General features: G+C 46.0%; 1 protein-coding gene across 3 annotated transcripts in view; it reads left to right on the top strand.

Moving 5' to 3' along the window:
- Positions 1-21,091, top strand: part of Bltp3a (bridge-like lipid transfer protein family member 3A) — a 55,098-nt gene that overhangs the window by 6,250 nt on the left and 27,757 nt on the right. The gene's annotated exons all lie outside the window — the stretch shown is intronic.

The raw sequence follows: 21,091 nt of genomic DNA, 5'->3' as shown, positions 1-21,091 counted from the left end.
GCTACCATGTGGTTGCTGGGAATTGAACTCAGGACTTTTGGAAGAGCAGGCAATGCTCTTAACCACTGAGCCATCTCTCCAGCCCCCCAGTGCGTTTATTTATACACATACATATTTTCAGCATTTTATTTATTGAACGTGTATGTGTTACAGGTTTAAACTACTGTATCTGACTTCGTTGGCTTAAACATCTTTTTGTGCCTTGGGTATTGTTAGGTATTTTCTTTTAGACGAGCCTCTCTCCAATGCAAATAATCCCAGTCAGACCAAATTAAACCAAATTAAAAGACACCCATATTTAATAGATAGCCTTAACTTCTGGGTGTCCCGGGGAAGCATGGAGAGGGGAAGACCATGTTCATTCTCTGGGGGGCAGTTTAAATAGCCTATGAGAGTGGTCCCAACCTTCCCTGGGGAGGGTCACCTTTTGATGGGCTTTCTCGGAGGTGGAGTTTGGACTAAGGCAACTCCCAGGGGAGGGAGCTTATGCCAGGAGCTGGGGTGAAGCCCCCAGGCAAACAGTCTGGACTTTTTATCAAGGGGTGATAGGAGCTGAGGTGATGCTTCTGACCAAACATTCCAGAGCTTTTGGATAAAGGAGTGCCAGCGAGCTGAGGTGAAGCCCTCAACCAAACATTTTAGACTCCTTGGATAAAGGGGCACCGGCTCAAGTCTGGCTACTTTCTCTGGGCATGGGGCAACATGGGAGAGGGAAGGGCTGGGAGTTGGTGGGCTCCCGCTCAGTGATAGGTGTGGCTGGAGTGATATCCGGTTTACTGCCATCCTGGAGACCTCAGGCAGCTGTTTCTTGAGGGAAATGAGAAGGCAGGTGGCTGGGAGAAAAAGTGTTGTTATTATTGGCCCCATGAATGGGGCTGGGCATGGGAAGTGATTAACTGCCAGGAAGAACGGGACAGAGAAATACTCCGGTTGTACAGGTGAGGCGTGGGTGTATAACTGGGACACAATAACAGATAAAACTAGATTTTGGTTGGTAGGTGTCCTTGATCCAGGAGAGTTGGTACCAATGGTGAATTCCCAGGAGCTGGTGCAAGTGTTGGCATTGTCTGGCGAGTACTTTGTAAATTGGTCTTGGCCCAGACAGCAGGAGTGACCTGTAAAATATTCTTTAAAATGGGTGGGGTTGGGCTGGAGAGATGGCTCAGTGGTTAAGAGCATTGCCTGCTCTTCCAAAGGTCCTGAGTTTAATTCCCGACAACCACATGGTAGCTCACAACCATCTGTAATGGGGTCTGGTGCCCTCTTCCAGCCTGCAGACATACACACAGACAGAATATTGTATGCATAATATATAAGTAAATATTTTTAAGAAATGGGTGGGGTTAAAAATACGTTCTGGAGACTGTTAGTTTTTACCAGACTTGATTTTTGATACAGCAGTAGAACTTTTCCCAGGAACTTGCAGGTTTCTGTAGGAGAACTGGAGCAGATTCACATCTGGGTGTCACAGCAAAGACTATGGCTTTAGGTTAAGAGGTGTGAACACTTTAGAAGACATTAAAGGGAATTGGAAACACTGAAGATACACCGGAACCCCGTTACTCCTGGACTATGACGCCTGGGAAAGAGGCACTCCTGTCTGTATTTTAGTAGGAAACCTAACAAATGAAGTAATGAGCTACCAGCACCTTAAGTCACCAAATGCCATTAGACAGATCTAAGGGGATAAATGAACAGAGATGAGACAGCTTTTTTAGCTACGCAGGCAATCCCATGTCTCTCCATAGTCCTTGGAGAAACACCAATCTAGAAGCAGTGCTTGCCGTAAGATTTTCCTGTGGTGGGAAGATTTAGTCTACCTGTCTTGGCAGGATGAGAAGATCGATTCCCCTGGTGGCATGCAGGAAGCTGGTGAGGTAGAAGGCTGCTTTTTGCTGTGAGGTGGCTTTGCCAAACCCAAAGGCAAGCCTCGAGGTAGAAGGTATTTTGCAACCACGTATCTTCTTAGAGGAGCTTTAGGGTGATGCAGGAGCTGGCATGTCTCTGTTAGAAGCTCTTTTGTTAAATGCCATACTCTCAGATCTGTAGACGCTTGAGAATTGGGTACCATTACCTGTTATATTTAAATTAGACATATAAGCCAAATTTAGACATGTATTTTACTCAGTTACAGCTTACCAATGCTAGTAAATGTAAGAAGATTAAAAGGAATATTTTAGGCCGGGCGGTGGTGGCGCACACCTTTAATCCCAGCACTCGGGAGGCAGAGGCAGGCGGATCTCTGTGAGTTCGAGACCAGCCTGGTCTACAAGAGCTAGTTCCAGGACAGGCTCCAAAACCACAGAGAAACCCTGTCTCGAAAAACCAAAAAAAATAAAAAATAGAAAAAAAATAAAAGGAATATTTTAATAAGTCAAAGAATACTAGCACATGTGGGTACTCTTACCCAAATGGTGATGGGTTAAAATGGAGGTTACCCACATATTTGTATCTTTCCAGAGCTGCTGTAATCTGGACTTACAAGTTTTACAGATCTTAAAACACACACATACACAAAGAGAAATAAAACAAGCATACTGTGGAAACACACCCATATACTCACATAGACATATTGAGGCCACATTATTCTAACAGACAGACAAAACACTTTTAGGAACCTGTGTCAGCTGACCAACTTAAAAATCCTGGTACAGGCAGGAGGCAGAAGCCAGGGAAGCACAGAGGTGGTCCCGTTAAGGACCAGATTAGCAGACACTGTAAGAGGGAACCAGAAGCATAAGGACAGAACAACTGTACGATTTTAGAGTGGAGGGATGGGGGGGAAACAGATCTTGACCCATTGTTGAGAACAGACAGACAGCTAGAGAAGCAGGGAAGAGAGTGAGGAATGGGAGTGGGGGCAGGAACACAGCATCCAGAAACCGTGGGCTTTTGGAGCTTTGTTTGTTTTTATGCTAGATGTTAGATAGCCCCAATTAAAAAAGATTTTTTTTGTAAAAGGCAGCCCAAGGGTGTTAGAGGATCTGGCTTTGAATCACGAGAGCCCATTTAGAAGTCTGTGCCAAATCTTGGGACTCAGGCCTGCCACAGAGCGTCCATTGGGCCAAGGCTCTTGTCATGAGAAATGAGTGGCGTAGGTCTCTATCCACTCTGTCCCACCTCAGCAAGGCCTGGCTCGCCGCTTGAATTGGGCATTCGACACAATCGTGACTCCCATGGAAGAGCCCGAAAATAGACAAAAGATAAACGCAAATGGGGCCCTGGACCCTAGAGGCATGTACTCAAGGAGAACTGACCGAAGCCGATCTCCCCTGGTGGAGATTATGCTCAAGAAGGGCGTTTTCCAACATGTGACCCGGGGTCTGTGTGAAAAACAGCCCCTCCCTGGGGAACCTCCAAATGTTAGGTATTTTCTCTTAGACGAGCATCTCTGTCAACACAGATAATCCCAATCAGACCAAATTAAACCAAATTAAAAGACTCTCATGTTTAATAGATGGCCTTACTCCCGGGTAGCCTGGGGAAACTTGGAGAGGGGAAGACCATGCAAAACCGGAGACTATGTGTTTATTCTCAGGGGGGCAGTTTGAATAGCCTGTGGGAGTGGTTCTGACCTTCCGTGGGGAGGGGTCACCATTTGGCGGGCTTTCTCAGAGGTGGAGTTTGGACTGAGGCAACTCCCAGGGGAGGGAGCTTATGCCAGGAGCTGGTTGAAGCCCCCAGGCAAACAGGTATATCTGTGCATCTGTTCATACATCTTTTCTCAGTAACGGTCTCCTGTCTCTGCCTCCCTAGAGGTGGGATTAGAAATGTACCCTACCTCAGCAGACTTTTTGTGTGGGTGGTGAGGACTGAACTCAGGTCCTCGTGCTGGCACGGAAGCATTTTACCCATTGAGCCAGCTCCCTAGCCTGTCTGTTGTAGTACACGATTAGGCTTGTGCCGTGTTGCAGACTCCATTACCGTATGCTGTTCTGTTAGTGCTGTTGGTGAATGTTCTGTATTTTGTCAGCTAAGCCATTATGAATAATAGTGCGATCCTAGGATGTTCTAGGACGTGTCTTTCAGTACACACCGGTGGGAGTCTCTTTAAGAGACTGTAGAGTACGTGGGCTTTCATGAATACATCCCTACATGATGCCAGCTGGCGTGTCTGCTACTGAAGTGTGTGAGAACTTTGCTTCTAGATCCTGGACAACACTTGGCATTTTATGTCCTTTCATTGCAGCTGTTCTGTTTATTTTGAAAAGGTGGATATGGTGACTCTTCCAGCTGTTACTAAGCTGAAGCAGGAGGATTGCCGGCAAGTTCAAGGCCAGGCCAGCCTATAGTATGGGGCCTTGTCTCAGAACCCACAGGAAACAAAATGTTTAAAGCCCTTTCCTGTGGTAAACCACTGAACACTTGGTTTTGCTGTCTGCTCAGTCTGTGTGTGGTGCTAAGGATTGAATCCATAGCTTTGCAATGTTTAGCACACGCTGTCACTGAGGTAGATGCCCTTGTGTGTTCAGTTTTTAGATTCTGATGTCCTAATCTTGAGAACATATGATGTCATTCCAGAACAATATTCAAATTGCAGAGAGACAGTGGAGATAGGCATGTTTAGAGCCCTCAGACAAAACATGTCTTACTGGGATTAGATGAGACAGCTCTCAAAAATAAGCGCGCTACGGCAAACGAGTAAAGGGCTGTTCTCTCAGTGCTTGAGTGTCCTGCTCTGTGATCTTAGCTACCCGTTAACACAGTGCTTTTCCTTCAGAAATAGGAATTTGAATTGCATAGTTTTTCTACAACTTTTTAAGACAGGGTCTCTCTGTCTTTACATTTGTGTGTTAAAGTGTGTGTGCGTTTGTGTGAGCCTGTGCCACAGAGAGGTCAGAGCATAACTTTCAGAAATCGACTCTCTCCTTCCACCATGTGGGTTCATTGATTTGAACCCAGGTCAGCAGGCTGGGTGTTAGGAGCCTTCACCTCTGAGCCATGCCTTGGATTGAGGTAGTCTCTCTGTATTGTGATCTAGTCTGGAATTCAGTAAGTACCTCAGGCTGGCCCCATAATTGCAATCCTTCTGCCTGTATCCCCTGAGTGGTAGGAATACAGGGGTGAGCCACTGTGTCTGGCAAAAAGTCACACTTTTTTTTTTTTTTTTTTTGAAACAGGGTCTTCTGTGTAGCCCTGGCTGACTTGGAACTCGTGTAGACCAGGCTGGCCTTGTACTCATAGACATCTGCCTGCTTCTGCCTCTCAAATGTGTACCACCACACCAGGCTTATGATGGCTTATAGGAAGCACTTTTAATTTTTTTTAAGATTTATTTATTTATTATGTGTACTGTATTCTATCTGCATGTATGCTTGCATGCCAGAATAAGGCACCAGATCTCATTATAGATGGTTGTGAGCCACCATGTGGTTGCTGGGAATTGAACTCAGGACCTTTGGAAGAACAGGCAGTGCTCTTAACTGCTGAACCATCTCTCCAGCCCTCTTTTAATTTTTTTTTTTGTTCGTTTATTTTTTTGTTTTTCGAGACAGGGTTTCTCTGTGGTTTTGGAGCCTGTCCTGGAACTAGCTCTGTAGACTAGGCTAACCTCGAACTCACAGAGATCCGCCTGCCTCTGCCTCACGAGTGCTGGGATTAAAGGCGTGTGCCACCATTGCCCGGCCCTCTTTTAATTTTTTAAATAAATTTTATTTATTCATTCATTCATTCATTTATTTATTTATTTATTTATTTATTTATGTGGGTTTTTTTGAAAGGGTTTCTTTGTAGCTTTTGAGCCTGTCTTGGAACTAGCTCTTGTAGACCAGGCTGGCCTCAAACTCACAGAGATCCACCTGCCTCTGCCTCCCGAGTGCTGGGATTAAAGGTGTGCGCCACCACCACCCAGCAAATTTTAATTTTTTTGGTATTATAATATAACTACATAATTTCTTCCTGCCCTTTCCTCCCTCCAAACCCTCCTGTACATCCCAGCCTCTTGCTCTCTTTCAAACTTACGGTTCTTTTTCTGTAATATTTTATTAGAAGCAGAAAACTTGGGTCTGGAGATGACTTGACAGTTAAAAGCAATTTTTGTTTCTGCTGAAGACCTGGCTTTAGTTACTAGCACCCATGTAGAGTTCATAACTATCCATAACTGCAGTTTCAATGTCCTCTTCTGACCTCTGAGGGCACTAGGCATACATTTGGTGCATAGGCATACATACTAGCCAGACACTCACACGCATGGAGTAAAATAAATCTTAAAAAAAAATTGAACTGGGAGGTGGTGGCACACGCCTTTAGTCCCAGCACTCGGGAGGCAGAGGCAGGCAGATCTCTGTGAGTTCGAGACCAGCCTGGTCTACAAAAGCTAGTTCCAGGACAGCCACGAAAGCTACAGAGAAACCCTGTCTTTAAAAAAAAAAAATTGAAGGGGGCTGGAGAGATGGTTTAGAGGTTAAGAGCACTGGTTGTTCTTCCAGAGGTCCTGAGTTCAATTCCCAGCAACCACATGGTGGCTCACAACCATCTATCATGAGATCTGGTGTCTTCTTCTGTTGTGCAGGCATACATGCAGACAGAACACTGTATATATAATAAATAAGTGAATACATCTTTTAAAAAAATGGAGAGAAAATCTGGGGCTGAGTGTAGCAGTTTAGTTGGCTATCACATCAAGGTCATACTGTGGGCTAGCACATCAAGGTCGTACTATGGGCTAGCACATCAAGGTCGTACTGTGGGCTAGCACATCAAGGTCGTACTGTGGGCTAGCACATCAAGGTCCTTCTGTAGCCCTAGTGGATCTCAATGGCGAGAAGCACTTGCCTCAAGAGATGAGTTCGGAGTCTGTTGGTGTAGCAGAAAGGGCTAGGATTTAGTTTCTATGAATTTTAAGCCCTTTGCTTAGCAAGCTTTTTAGTTCCCTATCTACAGAATTCACACATGCTGTTTTGCTCTTGACTCTTGTCCTCAGGTGCCAGGTATTAAATCTGGGCATTGTATATGCTGAGTAAGTGCCCTGCCCACTGAGCTGCCTGGCCAGCCTACGTGTTTGTGTGGTTTTTGGAACATACATTTACTGTGTAGTGCTAGAATCTATAATTCTCCTGCTTTAGCCTCCCTAGTGCTGAGATTATAGGTGTCCACTACCATGCCAGGGTAGAAATAACATTTTAAATGTAACGTGGCTGCTTCACTGTGTCGTCTTTGGGAGGGGGTCTTGCTTTTTTTTCTGAAGCATTCTGTCTTTAGTCCTGTAAAGCAGGCAGATCTGCAGAGCGAGTTCCAGGACAGCTGGGGCTACACAGAGAAACCCTGTCTTGAGAAAACAAAATAAATAAATAAAATAAAACCAATACATTTGTTGTAGAGGGTGTTTATGCCAGCATGTGTGGAGATCAGAGGACAAATTTTAGTCAGTTTTATCCTTGTGAATTTTGGGTACCAAACTTGGGTCATCAGCCTTGGGTGGCAAGTATTTTACCAGCTGAGCCATTTCTCCTGCCTTAATCACATTTCTTTGTTTTTTGTATTCCTGTGTGTGTTGTGCATATATACACGCATGATTTACATTTGGTGGATGTAGGTACATGTGTATATAGTGGAGGTTCAATATTGGTAGTGGGGAGTCATCCTTCATCGCTCTTCAGACTTGCTCATTGAGGCAGAATATCTCAAAGCCAGAACTCCCTACTGTGACTGACCTCAGTGGCCAGCTTGTTCTGAGGTTCCCCTTTACATTTTCCGATACTGCAGTGACGGGCGGGCTGTTACTCTGCCTGGTATTTACCTGGGTTTTGGGGACCTGAACTCTGGTCGTTAGTGCTTGAGTGGTAAGAACTTTAACCACTGAGCAGTTTCCCTTGCCTCTAATATTCATTTCTAGACATTTACTACAGAGTGGAGAGAAATGCTTTTGCACTGTGTTAAAGAGGGAAGGAAGCATTCTCTCTTTCCATGTCACATGACCTGGCGAGACTGGGACCTTAGTAAAGGTGTGTCTTAGTTACTGTCCCATTGCTGTGAAGAGACACCATGACTAAGACAACTCTCATAAAAGAACACATTTAATCGGGGGTTTGCTTACAGTTCCAGAGGGTTAGTCTATGTTAGTCATTGTGGGAAGCAGACAGCCATGGCATTGGAGCAGTAACTGAGCTCTGCATCCTGATCCGCAGGCAGATTGAGAGAGACACAGACACAGACAGGGCCAAGTGTGGACTTTTGAAACCTCAAAGCCCTTTCATCAGAGACATACCTACTCTAACAAGAACATACCTCTTAATTGTTCCCAAACAGTTTATTAACTGGGGACCAAACATTCAAACATGAACTTCTAGGGACTGTTTTCATCCAGACCACTACAAGGTGAAGCAGCCAGATGTGCACACTGGGTTAATCCCCTAGAGGACATTTAGTTACCTTCACTTAGCCTAGCTCTTTCTGCCAGCCTGGTCGTGGCCTCCACAGCAGGAGGAACTGTGCCTCTTGGCTTCTTCAAAACTAGAGTCCAAGGCCAGTGAGACGGCTTAGTAGATGAAGGTACTTCCCAGGCCTGAGGACCTGGGTGTCTGGGAGCCGAGAACAACTGCAGGTGGTTTTTCCTTTCCACACTCGCGTTGTCTTGGGTGTGCCACACTGCACACACACAGTCACAAAGAAACTGCGGTAAAAAGATCAAAACCAGACTAGAGTCTGAGCAGTGGCACGTGTAGGTTGATGTCGGGAGAAGATGATGGAGTGAACATTCTAAGTGTGTTGATTTTCACAAGACGGTGTGTGTCCCTGGGTGGCACAGGTGCCCTTGAACCCACAGTCCTGCCTTAGCATCCCCAAGTGTGCTTGAGAGTGCGCCGCTGGGAATGAGGAAACCTTAGCTCTGAGGACGGAGACTCCAGCCAGTGGCTCAGGGAGTCCCTTTATCCCCTTTATCTGTGTGCTGCGGGCTAGCATGTTACTGGTGCCAGCAAAAAAACGCTGAAGAATGTGTTCCGTTTTATCAATCAGTATTGATTGATTGTAGCGAGGGAGAATTAAAGTTTAAAACTATTACATTAGCTCTTCAGGTGAAGGGCATGAAGTCTGTGCCAACTTTCCAGGATTGGCCGTGTTTCGTTTGCCGACTTCAGTAATCTTACATGTAACTCAGTCTTTTGTACCTTGGTTGTATATAATTTGGCTGCCAGCCCATAATTTTTAAAAAGTTCTAAAGGGTGTTGGAGCTCATAACTGTCTGAAACTCTGATTCCAGGAAACCCAGTGCTCTCTTCTGACTTCTGTAGTCACCGCACACACATAGCGCACATGTGAACACAGGCAAAGCACTTTTACTCATAAATAAATCTAATTAGAAAGAAGTTTTGAAGGAGATCAGTACTGAGATACTAGTATGTACAAGTTTGACTGAATGGAATTGTGATGTCCCCAAGTTTAATTTCTTTTTTAAAAAAATTAATTAAAAAACTTTGTGTGTGTATGTATGTTTGCCTACCAGTATGTCTGTGCACTGCTTGTGTGTAATGCCTGTGGAGGCCTGAAGAGGGCATCACATCCCCTGGAACTGGAGTTACAAGCTGTTGTGAGCTGCTGTGAGGGTGCTGGGAATTGAACCCAGGTTCCGTCTTCAAGAGCAGCCAGTATTCTTAACTGCTCAGCCAACTCTCCAGCCCCTGCAATTTTCATTTGTAAGTTTGAAGTTTGGAGCCTGTGACCAGTAGAAATAGTCTTCCAGTGCTGGACAGTGGGTAAGTGTACGTGGTGCATGTGATGTACCTAGGCTGTGAGCTCTGGCTCGAGGATTAAGGACACAGAGGGAGGTAGAGGAGGAAGATAGGAAGCTGCTTTCTGTGTCTTGGGGTAGGATCCTTTACATCATTGTGTCTCTGCAAGAGTTGTTTTGGTTTGTCACCTTGATGAGGAGTGGGACAAGTGCTGACTGGGGGGGAAGATGCCAATTCATGCTGTATGAAGTCTCTTCTAGAAAGTGTTCTCTAAAGCCAGGCAAGGTGGTTCACACTTGTAACCCAGGTCCTGGGAAGCTGAGCAGAACTGAGGTCAGTCTGGTCTCCGCAGTGATTCCCAGGGCAAACTGAACTACAGAGTGAGACCTTGTCTAAAGAAAAGCCTGTGTAATTCCAGCACTTGAGAGCTGGAGGTACGAAGATTGAGAATTTGAGGCTAGCCTTGACTACATAGTGAGTTTGAGGTCAGCCTAGGCTAAGCTATATGAGATCTTGCCTCTTCCTCTAAAGGTGTTATAATATATAAATATTAATTATATTATTTAAAAATAAAAACAAGCTTTAAAAAATATGGGCAGTTACAGTTTCTGTGTGTGTAGATATATAATCCCGTATAGCAGTTTCTGTGTGTGTGTAGATATATAACTTTGTCTGTAGACCAGGCTGTCCCTGAACTCACAGAGATTCACCTGCCTCTGCCTCCCGAGTGCTGGGATTAAAGAAGTCCTCTGCCACCACTGCCCGGGTGTCATTTTCTCTATGTGTGTGTTCTGGGGGATGGGTGAGTGTGCGTGCCCATCATGTGTGTGGAGGCCAGAGGTCAGTATTGGGTGTCTTCCTCTGCCATCTTATTTTTTTAGGAAAAGGGTCTCTTACTGAACCTGTTTGTAGACTGTCTGACCAGCAAGCCTCCAGGATCAGCCCCTCCATACCCCCCCAAAGTCTTGCTTTTATGTGGGTGCTGGGAAATCCAAACTTGTGCTTTACACTTGAGCAGCAAGAACATTACCAGCTGAACCTCCTTCTTGAGTAAATTTATAGAATTCACGACTTTAATAAAATGCTTTCTGTGTTGTGTCATTAGACATAGAGAGTTTTTTCTTTTTTTTACATAGCATCAGATAATAAAACAAGATAGAAAAATATTTGAAATAATGGCAGTGGGAATATGGTTCAATTGGTAGAGTTCTTGCCTGGCACGCATGAAGCTCTGAGCCCCATCCATGGCACCACATATACAGGAAGTGTAGCGCATGTCTGTGATGCTCAGTCAAGGAAAGAGGCCCAGAAATGCAAGATTGGGTCTAGAGAGATGGCTTAACAGTTAAGAGCTCATAACCACCTAACTCCTGTTCCAGGAGACCTGCTAACCTCTTCTGGTCTCTTTGGGCACCAGGCATAGCGTGGTGATACAGACATACATGTAGCTGAGACGCTCATACACATGAAATGAAATCTTTAAACAAAGAAGAAAAGAGATGATTGGCATGGTGGTGCACAACTTTAATCCCAGCTTTTCAAGCCGCAGAGACAGCTGGGTCTCTGAGTTTGAGGCCAGGCTGGTCTATAGAGTGAGTTCCAGGACAGCGAGGCTACAGAATGAGCCTTTGTTTAAAAGAAAACAAAAACAAAACAAGTTTATCTTTTACTGTACAGTTCAAAACCAGCCTAGGATACATGAGATCGTATTACAAAAACACCAAAAGCTAACAGTGAAATAATAGGCAACCAAATTTAAGCAAGGGCAAAGTAGGCATATCTCCAAAGAAGACGTGTGTGGCCGGCTGTGACGTAAGAGGATGCCATCCAGAGCTGCAGGTGAGAGCTGCGAAGGCACACTTGAACCACGGGATGACGACTGTGAAGAAGGCGGTGGCAAGTGTCGTGTTCCTCTGGTGCACATCACCAGATACAGAGGTTCCACTCCCACAGTCCCAACAAGAGAGAAAATCACATGCTCACACCAGAATTTACGTATGCGTGTTTAAGCTCCATAACAGCCCGAAGAGGAAATGAGTGCCAGTCAGCTGCTAATGCTCCTACGGCGCATGTAACACGTGACGTGTCTGTCCACAGCACATTGCTAGACCATAACGAGGAATGAAATGGTGACAGAGACCTGGGTGTGGCTCAGTGAGTTACGTGCTTGCTTCACAAGCTCAAGGACCTGAGTTCAGATCCCCAGAAGCCACGGAAAAATCCAGGCTGGTGTAGAGGCTTGTAACCCTGATGGCAAGGTAGGGGTGGAGTCGGAGATGCTGGGACTCTTGTTGCTATGCTGATCTAGCTACCCTTGGTTTTTGTTTCTTTTTCTACGAGGTCTGATCATTTATTTGTTACCCCTAAAGATGTTTTTTTCTTTTTGTTTTTTGAGACAGGGTTTCTCTGTGTGGCTTTGGCTGTCCCGGAACTTGCTGTATAGACCAGGCTGGCCTCAAATTCACAGATATCCTCCTGCCTCTGCCTCCCAAGTGCTGGGATTAAAGGCGTGCACCACCACCACCAGGCTTGTATTTATCTTTCTCTTTAGTGAGTTTTTGACAGCCTGTGGCTGGAAAGTAGCTGTCAGCCTCATCTTGACATGGCCAGCTACCTAGGAGGTGCTGTGAAAAAGAGTATGTATGTTGGAATTTCATGTTAAAGGGTGGAAGGTGCCTGATGTTATTCTCTGACTGCTACACATCTGTTAACATACACCTGTGCACACTCACACATAGACATGAGCATGCAACATATGTACAGGCACAAAATATCGTACTAAATAAAAATCTCACAGAAGAGTGACTGTATATGAGTTCTGCTATATTAAATATCCAAGCTAGGAAAAGCCATAGACACAAAACAAACTGACGGCCGAGTAGGACTGCTGTGGGGATGGCGGTCTTGTGGGTAGCAGCCACGCGAGGGTTTTCTTGGAGAGGAGTAGTGAAGCTTTTCTAAAGTTGGTTTTATATAAGGTTGCACAACTGGTAGTACTAAAGCCATTGTCTTGTGCACTTTAAATGGATGAATTGTATGGCATGTGGAGGTGTTTTCACAGGCAGGATAAGAACAAGGAAAACCATTCCTGGTCTGGGGTTTTGTGCTTGCTTTGTGCTCAGGAAGCCTAGAGTTCATCCTCGGCAGCACATCAAGCCTAGCGTGGTGGTGTACACCTGAAATCCCAGCATTTGGGATGTGGAAGCAGGAAGAGCAGCTCAAAGTCATCTCTGGCCACATAGCAAGCTCAAGGCCAGCCTGGACTTCATGAAAAACTACCTCAAACTAATAACAGCAAAATCCTGGAGATATGATGTTCATATTGGTAAAAACGAAAGATAAAAAGGAAAACACCTGCAAATGAAGCTTCAAGGCCGTGGGTGGTTTTGCTCCAGCAGCAGAAGAGGGTGGACGAAGGTCAAAAGGTCAAGTGCTGAGAGGAACTTATCAGGTTTCATATCCAGCTCACAGGTCCTTAAAAGGATGTGGCAGTTTGAATGATGTCCTCCACAAGTCTTGGGCATTTGATTCCTTGGTCCCCAGTTGGTGCTGTTTGGGGAGGATTCGGAGGTGTGGCCTTGCTGGAGGAAGTGTGTCACTGGACAAGCTTTGAGGTTTAATTTACTCCTGCCAGGTCAAGTTAGTCGCAGTCCCCTGCCTGGGTTTGAGATGTGAGGCTCTGAGCTGCTGCTCCTGTCGTGCAGCTGATCCTGGTGTGGACTCTTAACTCTCTAGAGCTGTAAGCCCAAAATAAACCCCTCCTGTACGTTGTCTTGATCATGGTGTTTTATCACGGCAATAGAAAAGTAACTGAGACAAAAGAAGAGAGAGATAGAGACATTTCTTAGATAATAGATTGAGGATTCCAGCCCCAGTATAAGGTATACTTCCTAAATTCTTTAAATGGGAGAGGAAATGAAAACATACAGACGCTTCGGCTTACAGGAAAGACTGAAGGGCAATGGAAATATAAAAGACTGCATGTAGAGGATTTATATGTTCTCTGTACACATTCATAGAATTCTACACATGATAACTACAATTCTCATTTCAAATGCAGAAGAAACGTCCACCAGGTAGGCCATATCCTGATCAGTAAATTCTTCCAACCATTCTCTAGATAGCGAGTAGCTGGAGGGATAGCTCTGCAGTTGGGAGCACTGTCTGTTCTCCCGGAGGATCAAGAATTGAGTCCCAACACCCACATGACTGCTCACTGTGATTGCAGCCCCAGGGGATCTGATACCCTGTTCTGGCCTCTGGGTTGCCAGACATTTATGTGATGTACATACAGACTTGCAATTAAAACACCTGTACACATAAAAAAATAGTAAAATAAAAGAGTCAAAATATTAAAAACCTAGTAGGTTGTCTGATCACAGTGGAATTAATAACTAGAAAAAAGTCTTTTGCCTAAATATATGTCTGTGTACTGTGTGTACGTAGTGTCTGAGGAAGCCAAATGAGTGTCAGATACCCTGGAAGTGGAGTTATATACATGTGTGAGCTGCCTTGTGGGTGTTAGAAACTGAACCTGGGTCCTCTGGAAGATCAGCCAGAGCCCTTAGCCCGAGTCATCTCTCCAGCCCAGTGGTTTTGGGTTTCTGAGACTGGGTCTTGTTATACCTCTTAGTGAAGGAGCGGAGCGGGGAGGAGCTGTTGCGAGTTCTGCTGTCTGCAGGCTCTGGGGCAGGTAGTAAGTAGAGAATGCTGGGCTCTGTCCCATTTCTGTGGTGTGCTTAGTCCCACGTTTAACCCCCAGCTGATTAGGACTCTAGGGTAACTCTTTCTCATTTCTCATCAATGTGTTTTCTTTTTTTCTCTTTATTTATTTATTTATTTATTTAATATACAACATTCTACCTCGATGTATGCCCGCACGCCAGAGGAGGGCGCCAGATCTCAGTACAGATGGTTGTGAGCCACCATGTGGTTGCTGGGAATTGAACTCGGGACCTCTGGAAGAACAGCCAGTGCTCTTAACCTCTGAGCAATCTCCATCTCGCCAGCCCTCATCACTGTGTTTTCATTTGTAAATTATAGATTTTCAATTAATGGTTATTATTAATTTTGAGACAGGGTTTCTCTGTGTAACAGCCCTGGCTGTCCTGGAACTCTCTATCTAGACCAAACTGGCCTTGAAATCAGAGACTCTCCTGCCTCTGCTTCCCGAGTGCTGGGACTAAAGGTGTGCATGCCATCACTGCCCAACTTGAATTAAAATTATTTAAAATCCTTTTTGGTTTGTGTGTGTTGGCACATACCTGCCACCTCAGCACTAGGTGTCTGAGGTAGGAGGATCCGCAATTCAAGGCAAGCCTCCCAAGTACTGAGTTCAAGGGCAGCCTGGGCTACCTGAGACACTGACTTAAGAAAGTTTCTGACTCTTGGAGTCTGCAGGTTTAAAAACTCTGCCTTCCTAACATCATGTTACAGATTTGCAAGGATGATTGAGAGCCTTCCCATTGCTCCTTTAGCAGATGGTGTTTCTCCTGCAGAGATGAAGCTGATCAGTGTGTTTTTCCAACTTGACTTCATCTAAGCCTCTGTATCAGTCATCGGAACAGATGGCCCGAGAATGTTTCCCCAGATACCGGGCTGCCGTTAGCCTTTTTAGCCACCCTTGGACTGTGAGGGATCGTAGATACTGTGTTACGCCAGGGACCGCAGGGGACAGAGATGGCACAGCAAGGCTTTTCTCAAGCACTCAAATTCCTCTTGTTTTTGAGAGCTTGATCTGGCGTCTGAGGCTGACGTGGCACAGTTGGCTTCGTCTTATTGCCTCAGTTTAATCTAGTTGAACTAAATGATGGGCCAGAGTGTGTGCTGGAATTCCTTGTATAGGTAGTGGGAGAGCCACGTGGGCTCATGGCATTTGCTGAGCCTCAGTTCAGAAAACCTCTGCCCCCCCCCCGTAATAGCTGGCTCCATGAATCATTTTTCTTCTTTTTTTTAATGAACATTACTATTTTGCCTGCACATATGTCAGTGTGAGGATGTTGGGTCCTTTGGAACTGGAGTTACAGATAGTTGAGAGCTGCCTTGTGTGTGCTGGGAAGTGAACCCAGGTCCCTTGGAAGAGCAGTTGGTATTCTTAACCTCAGAGCCATCTCTCCAGCCTCCCCATGGATCACCTGGATGGCCCCACACCCATGCACATTGGCAGGACTAACTGGACTTGGTGAGTTACCAAAGAAAAGACATACAACTGGAAGGGAGCATAGGCTGGGATTTGTGATGGGAATATGGAGGTATATGTGATCATATTTTATTATGTACATGCATGAGATTCTCAAAAATAAAAAACAATTTATGATATAAAAAAAAAACAAAAAAAAAAACCTATTTTTATCATTGATGTAAACTTCAGGAAATACCAGTTCAGGGAAATTCTGTTTATTTTAAAGATGGTCTCATTAAGTAACTCTGGCTGGGCTGGTACTCACTTTGTAGAACAGGCTGCCCTTAAATTAGAGATCCACCTGCCTCTGCCTCCCAGGTGAGATTAAAGGTGCCACCAGGCCCCTCTGAATTCTTATTGGTTGATAGTCTAGGGAGTCCATCTGGGCTCTTATGTGTTTGGCTCGTGCTTGACTTCTGAGGAATCCTTACTGCCTTTTTGGAGAAGCTTGTAAGGTGGCGTCCTCCTGTCGTTGGTGAGGAAATGCAGTTCTGCGTTTGTGTACTGTGCTTTGGTCAGCTATGGACCAGATATACAGAGTGCTTGCGCATCACGCAGCCAAGGTGTGCAGTGTGCTGTCGTATCTAGATTCATGTAGTACGGTCAGCGACAGTGGCCTAAGGATACACTCAGGCTGTGTCCCTGTGTGTAAGCGACACCTGCTGACAGTCATTACTGTCTCAGGGAAAGCCTGTTTGCCGTCCTGGGAGTGTACTGGAGACGTTCTGGTGAGGAGGACTAAGCCTTACACTTGCTAGGCAGGCACTGTAGTCCTGAGCTGAAACCCCACCCCCAACTTGTAGAGCTCCGGTAGCAGCAGTGTTCCACTTCTGAAGTTTGATGGCACTGTTTGATTTTGTACTTGATCATCCAGCTGGTGGCACAGCGCCTTCTGTGCTCTCCAGTCAGCGTCCTGGGGTTGCTGTGTGGAGGGACATGAAGTAGCCCTGGCATTCTCAAGGTCTTGCTAATAATTGGGTTGGTGAAGTTCAGAAAGGTTTCCGATGATACTACACTATAACCTTACCTGAAAATAGAAGGGGCTGGAAAGATGGCTCAGCAGTTAAGAGCACTGGCTGCTCTTCCAGAGGTCCTGAGTCTAATTCCCGGCAATCACGTGGTGTCTCAAACCATCTGTAATGAGATCTGGTGCCCCCTTTTGGCCTGCAGGTGTACATGCAGCTAATGAATCTTAAATTGAAATTTATTCTATTTACACAAGATAAGTGCACACCTTTAATCCCAGCACCCGGGAGACAGAGGCAGGCAAATCTCTGTGAGTTGGAGGCTAGCCTGGTCTACAGAGTGAGTTCCAGAACAGCCAGGGCTACACAGAGAAACCCTGCCTTGAAAACAGACAGGAACTTGTCATGTGGGCATGAGAGTATGTGCCTGCAGTCCTAGGGCTCATGAGGTGAAGGCAGGAGGATTGCTGGTTTGAGGCCAGCGTGGGGGCCTCCTTATAAGGAAGAGCAGCGTTTCTTGCTGCTTCTCATTCTGATTTTGTCTGTACTGAAGGAAGGATTGCCAGGAGAGTTTGAGAAAGGAATTGTAATCCTTTGAATCCTCTGAATGTATAAAGGGCTCAGAAGTACCCTGTGATAGCAAGTGTGCTGAGCTTCCTGTTCCGCCTGCTTGCTTCCTGACTATCGCCCCTCCTCTTCTAGAGGTCCTGGGACCCCGCCCCTCTTCTAGAGGTGCTGGCACCTCCTTCCTCTCTTCTAGAGGCGCTGGGACCTCTCCTCCTCTCTTCTAGAGGTGCTGGGACCTCTCCTCCTCTCTGCTAGAGGCGCTGGGACCTCCCCTTCTCTCTTCTAGAGATGCTGGGACCTTCCCACTCTTTTAGAGGCATTGGGACCTCCCCTTCTCTCTTCTAGAGGCGCTGGGACCTCCCCACTCTTTTAGAGGCATTGGGACCTCCCCTTCTCTCTTCTAGAGGCGCTGGGACCTCCCCTCCTCTCTAGAAGCATGCACTATCCTCAGTTGCCTATTCTTGTTTAGGAAGTGGTGCTTTTTCTCACCCTGTTTTTGTTTGCTTGTAGGCATTCATTTCAGTAAAGGGAGGGTCCTAGTTTTCAGAGGAACAAAGCTGGTCTCCATTGTTTACAAAACGAAGTTGGGGGGCTGGCGAGATGGCTCAGTGGTTAAGAGCACTGACTGCTTTTCCAGAGGACCCAGGTTCAATTCCCAGCACCCACATGGTGGCTCAAAACTAATTTCCAAGGTACCCGATATCAATGGCAAAATACCAATGCACATAAAATAAAAATAAATTAAAGAAAATGTACTTGCTGAACAAGCATGACAATTTGAATTCAGAGTTCCAGCACCCTCAGCAAAGTCAGGCACATACTTATAATCCCAGCACTGGAGGAGCAGAGACAAGAGAGACCCAAGTCTTGCTAGCCAGCCAGTGGAGTCATGTTAGTGAGCTTCAGTGAGAGACACTATCTCGGAAAATAAGGTGGAGAGCAATGAAGAAGACACTTGACACCCTTCTGTCACAACCCGCCCCTCCCCAGTAAGAATTTAAAAAAAAAAAAAGAGCAGAGTTGCTTCATACTTCGTTTATTTTCAACACCTGTTTTAGGGCTTGGGCTGTAGTGCTTAGCATTAAAAAAATCAGTCGAAGTTAAAGTCTGGGGATTCCTTCTTCCTTATGTGGAACAAAGGGTAAACCTGTCCTCGGCCCTCTGAAGCTTTCCTGGTAGGACCTACCTGGAGGCAGGAACGGTTTTCACCTGTATTTACATCCTCAGAGACAGAAGTGTGGTTAGCCCGTGACCTTCACGAGTGCAAGCTTTTGACGGGTGGTAAAGGCCGAGAGTCTCTCTAGGAGCTGTGTTGATTTTGGAGACAGTGTAGCTTGTGACACTATCTACCCAAGTAAGCTCACAGACGCAGAAGGAGCCACATGGGAGTTTCCCCTTTTGTCTGTCTGTTCGTCAAGCCGATGAAGGGGTGTCAGACTAGCACCCCTCTGGGCGTCTGCTGTCCTTCCAGGGCTTTAGCTGAGAGGGCTCTGCACGCCATTGTCATTTTCTGAACTTCAACATTATTTAGATGCTAATGTAGCCTGTTGCTGTCAGATGGAGTTTGCAGAAGTAGGCAAGCGGTGTGAGTGCCAGGCCTGAAATGTCTGCCCCCCAGGCCCACAGGAGAGATGTGATATGCTAGTTGGCTGCCTGTGCGAGCGGCTGATGCAGTACTGAGCTTGGGGACTCTAACCTCTGTAGTCCATGGCCAGCAAGCCTGCTTCATCCCTCGCATTTGCTCAGCACACGCGAGTCCTGACAAGTGGCCGAAGTGAGCACTGGGTGGGCCAGAGACCCAACGCCATCTGCGTGTAGCGAGAGCTGTGGGAACTTCTGGGAAGGCGGTCCTCAATAATCCACAGCTGCGAAATGAGTCTCTAGGCTGTCGGAGCCTCCTGTGGGCCATCCCTCAGTCCACAGGTATCACTTTCTTGAATTTGCTTATCATGCCGCTTAATTTTCATTTCTGTGTATCCTCTTGTGTCATAGGATACTGTCTTGCATGGTTGCCAACTTCTAAAAGGAATTTCATTACTAAAATTACAAAGGAATACCATTTATGTACTGTAAAAAAAAAATGCAAAAATAAAACTTGTGGGCCAGCAAGCTGGCTCAGAGAGTAACTGCATTTGCTGCCTGACAACCTGAGCTCCATCTGGGACCCACATGGTGGAGGGAGAGAGCCAACTTGGCCTTGGCATGAGTGCACCTTCCCACGGTGAATAAATAACGTGACGGGAGAACGCGCACATGATGATTAGTATGGACAAGGAAGGACACCTTTGAAACGCAGCTAAGAGAGAGAGGGACCGTGGGGGCGAAGCTCATAAGTATAAACTTGGAACCTAAACTGTTATCATCTAAGATAAGAATGAACATAAATAAACACAAGGAAAACTAGTGATGGAGGACAGAGCACGTTGCTTATTGTGACAGAAGGTAGCAGCTCTGAGATGCAGTAGCAAGAGGAGGTTCATTTGCCTTGCTTGTCCCACAGACAAGCAGGCTCAGCTTTGAAGAAGTAGGCTTACGTTGATTCAGTTGAAAAGATGAGAAAGGATTTGGGAGTCATTTGCTAGCAGGGCCGTCTGCTGAGTCAGTCAGTGCTTGGGAAGAGTGTGTGGACTAAACTCCTGTCTTAGGTGTGCTATCAAACTGAGCATGCATGGCCACCAAGAAAGTGTGTCACAGACTCCAGGAAAGGGAGGGAAGATGGGAGCCGAGCGTGGACCAGAGAAAGACTGGCCTGAGTCTCCCGGCCGGGGTTTTGTTGATGGCGCACTCAGAGCTCTAGACCAGCAGCTCTCTTCTGCGGTTCCTTTAGGTGAGCATTTAGACTCCATGCTCAAAGTGAGGCAGGATCCGTCCTTTTGGGACGACCACAGGTACTGGTTTGCTCATGGATCCCATCAGCTTGTCACTGTTTCAGAGTCTACAGAGTGCCTCTGTTGCTTTTAGTGCTATGAAAAAATAGGCTGGTTTTCTTTTCCAGCTGCTGCCCTGTTCCTCCATTGCTACCATGATTTAGACCAGCAGTGTTGAGCCTGTGGGTGCAATCCCTTTGTAGGTAGAACGGGCCCTTTCTCAGGGGCCACCTAAGACTTGGAAAACACAAATATTTACTTTACAATTCACAACAGTAGGAAAATTACAGTTATGAAGTAGCAATGAAAATAATTTTACGGTTGGAGGGAGTCACCATAACATGAGGAGCTGTATTGAAGGGCTGCAGCTTCAGGAAGGTGAGAGCGCTGCTTCAGAGCATCTTTCCCCGATCTGCTAGGTTTATTTTGAAAGGCACATGAGAAGGTTAGTTTCTGGCGTTGACAGACCAGGTTACTGCGCTTGCTTGGGTTCTCTCTGGCCTCTTGTAGCTTGCAGAACCCTCCCAGTGGTTCTTGCTTTGGTTTTTACTGAGTCCTAGGTGTTTCTCTGCGCTTGGATTTGTGGGGTGTTTTTGCAGCCCTCTGCTTTGTTCTCTATCCTTGCTGAAAACATTCCTGGCTGTTTGTTTTTACCCATCTGCCTGTCTCCATATACAGACTTAGAAGGACTTGAGGAAGCTTCATTTTCTAGTTTCTTTCTTTTTCAAAAAAATTTATTTAAGCCGGGCGGTGGTGGCGCACGCCTTTAATCCCAGCACTCGGGAGGCAGAGGCAGAGGCAGGCGGATCTCTGTGAGTTCGAGACCAGCCTGGTCTACAAGAG

The sequence above is a fragment of the Chionomys nivalis genome, chromosome 19 (genome assembly GCF_950005125.1).
Source record: "Chionomys nivalis chromosome 19, mChiNiv1.1, whole genome shotgun sequence".
NCBI classification, from domain to species: domain Eukaryota; kingdom Metazoa; phylum Chordata; class Mammalia; order Rodentia; family Cricetidae; genus Chionomys; species Chionomys nivalis.
Note: the sequence above shows the minus strand (reverse complement) of the source record. Positions and strands in the feature narration are given on the sequence as shown.